This window comes from Alosa sapidissima, chromosome 2, assembly GCF_018492685.1.
Source record: "Alosa sapidissima isolate fAloSap1 chromosome 2, fAloSap1.pri, whole genome shotgun sequence".
In the NCBI taxonomy this organism is placed as follows: Eukaryota; Metazoa; Chordata; class Actinopteri; order Clupeiformes; family Clupeidae; genus Alosa; species Alosa sapidissima.
The window spans coordinates 37,055,284-37,060,283 of record NC_055958.1 but is presented as its reverse complement, the minus strand read 5'-3'; the positions used below and the strand labels follow the sequence as shown (position 1 = coordinate 37,060,283).

At 56.2% G+C, this 5,000-nt stretch overlaps 3 non-coding genes and 2 pseudogenes across 3 annotated transcripts; all 5 read left to right on the top strand.

Moving 5' to 3' along the window:
* The first annotated feature begins 91 nt into the window (after positions 1-91).
* LOC121704261 lies at positions 92-213 on the top strand (annotated as a pseudogene).
* Positions 214-1,982: 1,769 nt separating this feature from the next.
* Positions 1,983-2,192, top strand: LOC121704221 (annotated as a pseudogene).
* Positions 2,193-2,633: 441 nt separating this feature from the next.
* On the top strand, positions 2,634-2,747 carry LOC121704325. The gene has a single exon (XR_006030416.1). It is a non-coding gene; the product is annotated as a U5 spliceosomal RNA (small nuclear RNA).
* Positions 2,748-2,872: 125 nt separating this feature from the next.
* On the top strand, positions 2,873-3,064 carry LOC121704487. Its single transcript, XR_006030573.1, has one exon. It is a non-coding gene; the product is annotated as a U2 spliceosomal RNA (small nuclear RNA).
* A 440-nt stretch (positions 3,065-3,504) lies between these two features.
* On the top strand, positions 3,505-3,618 carry LOC121704324. Its single transcript, XR_006030415.1, has one exon. It is a non-coding gene; the product is annotated as a U5 spliceosomal RNA (small nuclear RNA).
* Positions 3,619-5,000: the final 1,382 nt, after the last annotated feature.

Sequence of the window (5,000 nt, the reverse complement as noted above, 5' to 3'; positions counted from 1 at the left end):
GGTCCGCTTTTGCTTGTCCCGCCCCCAAGGAACCCTCTGAGTGGCGGGGCCCTCGCCAGAGGGGGCGCCGGACCCCGTACAGTTGTGGGGTATCGCTTCTCGGCCTTTTGGCTAAGATCAAGTGTAGTATCTGTTCTTATCAGGTGGACTACCCGAGACAGCGATGGCGGTGACTGAGGCGGATGCGAGGGAGGTGATGCCGAAGTACACTATGCAGTTCTGTATCCCGAAGTGGCGGAGGGAGGAGTTTTCCAGGGAGCTGTTTGGAGCGGCGATCGTGAAGGGGTTGCTGAGGGCAACGGATAAGGAGGTGTTGTGCCTGCTGGCGACGGTGGTGGGCTTCGACGTGACCTTCCGGTCGCCGGTGGACATGTTGGCCGCGGTTCAGCAGTGGAAGGAGGCTGGGGAAGGTCTACGGGTTGGCACTGTGGAGTCTGGACTTCGAATGAGGTACTGGCGTCCGAGGCATATCGTGGTGGTGCAGGTCTTCAACCCCCACGTGCTGGAGGAGGATGTCCGTTGTCTGTTGGGGCGGTACTGCGCGGAGGTGCCACAGGGACGGCGGGTCGTGGATGTCAACGGCTTCTGGACGGGGAAGTGGTCGTATTACGTGCTGTTTCGGTCAGAGGGGGATCGCCAGGTGAGGCCTCCCTACGCCTTCATGCTGGGGTCTGACAGAGGGAGGATTGTCATTCCGGACTTGCCGGGTGAGTGTTGGGGTTGTGGGAGTGTGGGGCATTTGCGGAGTCAATGTACTGTGCTGGCTTGTTTGCGGTGTGGGTCGAAGGAACACTTGGTGAAGGACTGTAAGAAGTTGAGGGAATGTTCTTTGTGTGGGGCGACGGATCATCTTTTTGGGGGCTGTGGCAAGCGGAGGAGCTACGTGGCTGCTGTGTTGAAGGGCTGTGAGTATTGTGGGGGGACAGATCATGTACCTGCGGCTTGTGCCAAGTGGAAGAAGTTCCAGGAGGCTGAGCGGCTGGTGCGCCAGGGGGGGGCTTCCACTGTGCCGGTGGGGGCCTCTTCTGTGCCCGCGGGGGTGAAGACGGTGCCGGCTGGTGCGACGGTGGCAAGAGCGAGTGGAGTGGAGGCGCCTGCGGCGTCTCTCGGTGGTTCGGGAGCTGGGCAGCTAGGTAGCCAAGATGGCTGCTTGGTGGCTAAGGCTACGGCTAGGCCGCATGGCAATCAAGATGGCCGCCTTGTGGCTGGTGCTGGTGGGCGGAGAGTGGACGACTGGGCGGAGGCCTCTGCTTCCCAGGAAGCGGAGATGGCAGAGCTGGCGGCGAAGGCGTCGGGGGCAGTGAAGCGCCCCCTGCAGGACGGGAGTGAAGGTGGTTCGCCGGGGACTCCGGTCCGCCGGTGCAAGGTTGGGGGCGGGGTCTCTGTCTCTAACAGGTCGGAGGTCCTGCTGGTGGAGGACGGTGGTGTTGGGTCCATGGAGGTGGCGGCATCTAGTGGCGAGGAGGAGTCGGACGGGTCGACAGGCTCTGTGAGGGAGGGGCGTCCTTCCCCTTCTCCCACTTCTTCGGGGGACTTGCTGGGGTGGGATGAGGCCAATTTGAAAAGGACTACTGGGATGTTGGACTGATTGGGGTTGTGGGGTGTGTTGGGATGTTGCTGTGGTTGTTGTTGGGAGTGGGTTTTGGGGAATGGGGTTTTATGCTGTGGTATTGTGATGATCGTTTTTTTTGTTCTGGCGCCCCCTGGTGGGCGATGTGGGGAAGTGCATGTTGGGTTTTCGGGGAGGATTAAAGATGGACTTGGGGTTGGGAGAGTGTTGGTTGATGGGTTGGAGTGTATAATGCCCTTGTTTGTAGGTTGGTTTTATGTTTGTGTGTCTGGCCTTCGGGCCTTTTATTTTGGGGGGGTCCCCCTAGGGGGGCTGGCCCTTGCCCGGGCTAGGTCCCGGTGGCTATGCTGGTTTTTGTATTTTTTTAAATTTTGGATTTCCTTTCTGGTAATTTTGGTTGTCCATGGGGGACATACCTGTATGATTGTTTGATTTGGGTTATGAAATAAACGAATATAAAAAAAAAAATCTGTTCTTATCAGTTTAATATCTGATACGTCCTCTACCCGAGGACTAATATATTAATCTGATTTTTGGAACAGGGAGACGGAAGAGGGGCTTGCTCCGTCCGCTCCACGCATCGACCCGGTATTGCAGTGACTCCAGGAACGGTGCACATCCCTTTGATTGTGGAAGAAAAGAACCCAGCCAGCCAGCCAGCCAGCCAGCCAGCCAGCCAGCCAGCCAGCCAGCCAGCCAGCCAGCCAGCCAGCGGAACCAACCTCTGGGACTTTGGAACCCTCCTTGATTGACAGCCAGCCAGCAGACACGTGAGTCCTTGCCAGGTCTTTTGCCCAACCGTGCCACCTCCCTTTTCGGGCCCTTTTGGGTTTTCCCGCCCTTTTTCTCTTTTTTTTTTTTTTTTTTTTTTTTTTTTTTTTTTTTATAAATTAATAAATAGCTGGATGACACTGTGTTGTGACTGGAGCATGTGTGTGTGGGAGGTGGAGAGACTGAGTGGCAAGGCAAGCCACGCCTTGGCTGCGGCAGCACCTTGGAGTCACCCTCGCGTCCACGACTACCGCCGTTCTTGACCTCCGTCCAGCGTGCCCTGTGGCAGCAATCGCTCGGGTTTCTCTTCATCTCGCACAAATCTTTCGCCTTTTACTAAAGATTTCCGTGGAGGGGAACAGCCCCGAGTTTACGGTATTTTTGGAAGCTCTGCTTCGGCGGAGCTGCACCTTTCTGTCAAAAGTCAAGCGTCGTGTGAGGGTCCGCTTTTGCTTGTCCCGCCCCCAAGGAACCCTCTGAGTGGCGGGGCCCTCGCCAGAGGGGGCGCCGGACCCCGTACAGTTGTGGGGTATCGCTTCTCGGCCTTTTGGCTAAGATCAAGTGTAGTATCTGTTCTTATCAGTTTAATATCTGATACGTCCTCTACCCGAGGACTAATATATTAATCTGATTTTTGGAACAGGGAGACGGAAGAGGGGCTTGCTCCGTCCGCTCCACGCATCGACCCGGTATTGCAGTGACTCCAGGAACGGTGCACATCCCTTTGATTGTGGAAGAAAAGAACCCAGCCAGCCAGCCAGCCAGCCAGCCAGCCAGCCAGCCAGCCAGCCAGCCAGCCAGCCAGCCAGCCAGCGGAACCAACCTCTGGGACTTTGGAACCCTCCTTGATTGACAGCCAGCCAGCAGACACGTGAGTCCTTGCCAGGTCTTTTGCCCAACCGTGCCACCTCCCTTTTCGGGCCCTTTTGGGTTTTCCCGCCCTTTTTCTCTTTTTTTTTTTTTTTTTTTTTTTTTTTTTTTTTTTATAAATTAATAAATAGCTGGATGACACTGTGTTGTGACTGGAGCATGTGTGTGTGGGAGGTGGAGAGACTGAGTGGCAAGGCAAGCCACGCCTTGGCTGCGGCAGCACCTTGGAGTCACCCTCGCGTCCACGACTACCGCCGTTCTTGACCTCCGTCCAGCGTGCCCTGTGGCAGCAATCGCTCGGGTTTCTCTTCATCTCGCACAAATCTTTCGCCTTTTACTAAAGATTTCCGTGGAGGGGAACAGCCCCGAGTTTACGGTATTTTTGGAAGCTCTGCTTCGGCGGAGCTGCACCTTTCTGTCAAAAGTCAAGCGTCGTGTGAGGGTCCGCTTTTGCTTGTCCCGCCCCCAAGGAACCCTCTGAGTGGCGGGGCCCTCGCCAGAGGGGGCGCCGGACCCCGTACAGTTGTGGGGTATCGCTTCTCGGCCTTTTGGCTAAGATCAAGTGGAGCACCTCGCGCACACGACGGGAAGGCGATGGGGACGTTGGGTCCATTACGTTTGAGGAACACGATCCGTTTTGTGGTTCCGGTGAGCAGAAGGAAGGACATGAAGAGAGAGTACTTTTCGGACAAGGTTTTGCTGGACATTTTGGATTTGGGAGTGCGGGAGGTTCTTTGCCTGCAGGAGTATCGGCCTCAAGGTACGTTTGATGTTACGTTTCGGACTGAAATGTTTTTTGAAATGGCTAAGAAGAGGATTACTGAGAAGTTGCATGTGGATTTACTGAAGGGTATGGGGCTTTTTTCGTCGGAGACTCATGTTTTTGTGCACATGTTTAACCCGTTTGTGTTGGAGGAGGACATTATTGCTTTTCTGAAGAGATACTGTGTGGATGTGCGGGAGGGTGCGAAAGTGACTGACTCGAGGGGTTTCTGGACGGGAAGGAGACGGTTTAAAGTTCGCTTTAAAGTTGGTGCTTCGCCTCCCCAGTCCTTCGCTTTGGGGCCAGACAGGGGTTACTTGTTTGTCCCTGGGAGGCCTGGGGGTTGCTGGAAGTGTGGGGAAGGTGGGCATGTTAGAGAGGACTGTAAAGTTACCAGGTGCCGCCATTGTGGCTCTACGGAGCACATGGCAGCGAAATGTTTGGCTCCGAGGACCTGCAGTCTTTGTGGGTCTTCGGAGCACCTGTTTAGAGCCTGCCCAGGTCGGAAGAGTGCTGCTGTGGGTCGTGAAGAGTCTGAGGGTCGAGGACCGACGGACGTGCGGTCGGCTGCTGGAGAGGAGTCCCCTATGCCCCCCGGGAGGACTCTTTCGAGGCTTGCTGATCCTTTGTCTGACGGTGGCCATGCGGTCGCTAAGATGGCGGCTAACGATGAGCAGGTGGTGAGCCATGTGGTAGCAAAGATGGTGGCTAGCAGCGAGCAGGTGGTGAGTGCACATGGAGCTGCTGCTGAGAGGCCCTCTGTTCCCACCCCGGAGGGTTCATCTCAGTTTGCAGCTCCCCAGGCTGTTAATGTTGTTAGTGTGCTTTCCCCTAGGCCTACAGCTGATTCCCCCCAGGCTGTGGCCGAGGACATGTGTTCTGGTGTTCCTGTGGCTTCTCCTGGGCCTCTGGCTGATCCCCCCCAGGCTGTGGCTGAGGAGACATGTTCTGATGTTGCTGTGGATGAGTCGGCGGGAGTGGTGTCACCTGGGTCGTGGGCTGATTGCCCCTTCGATGAGGAGGTGG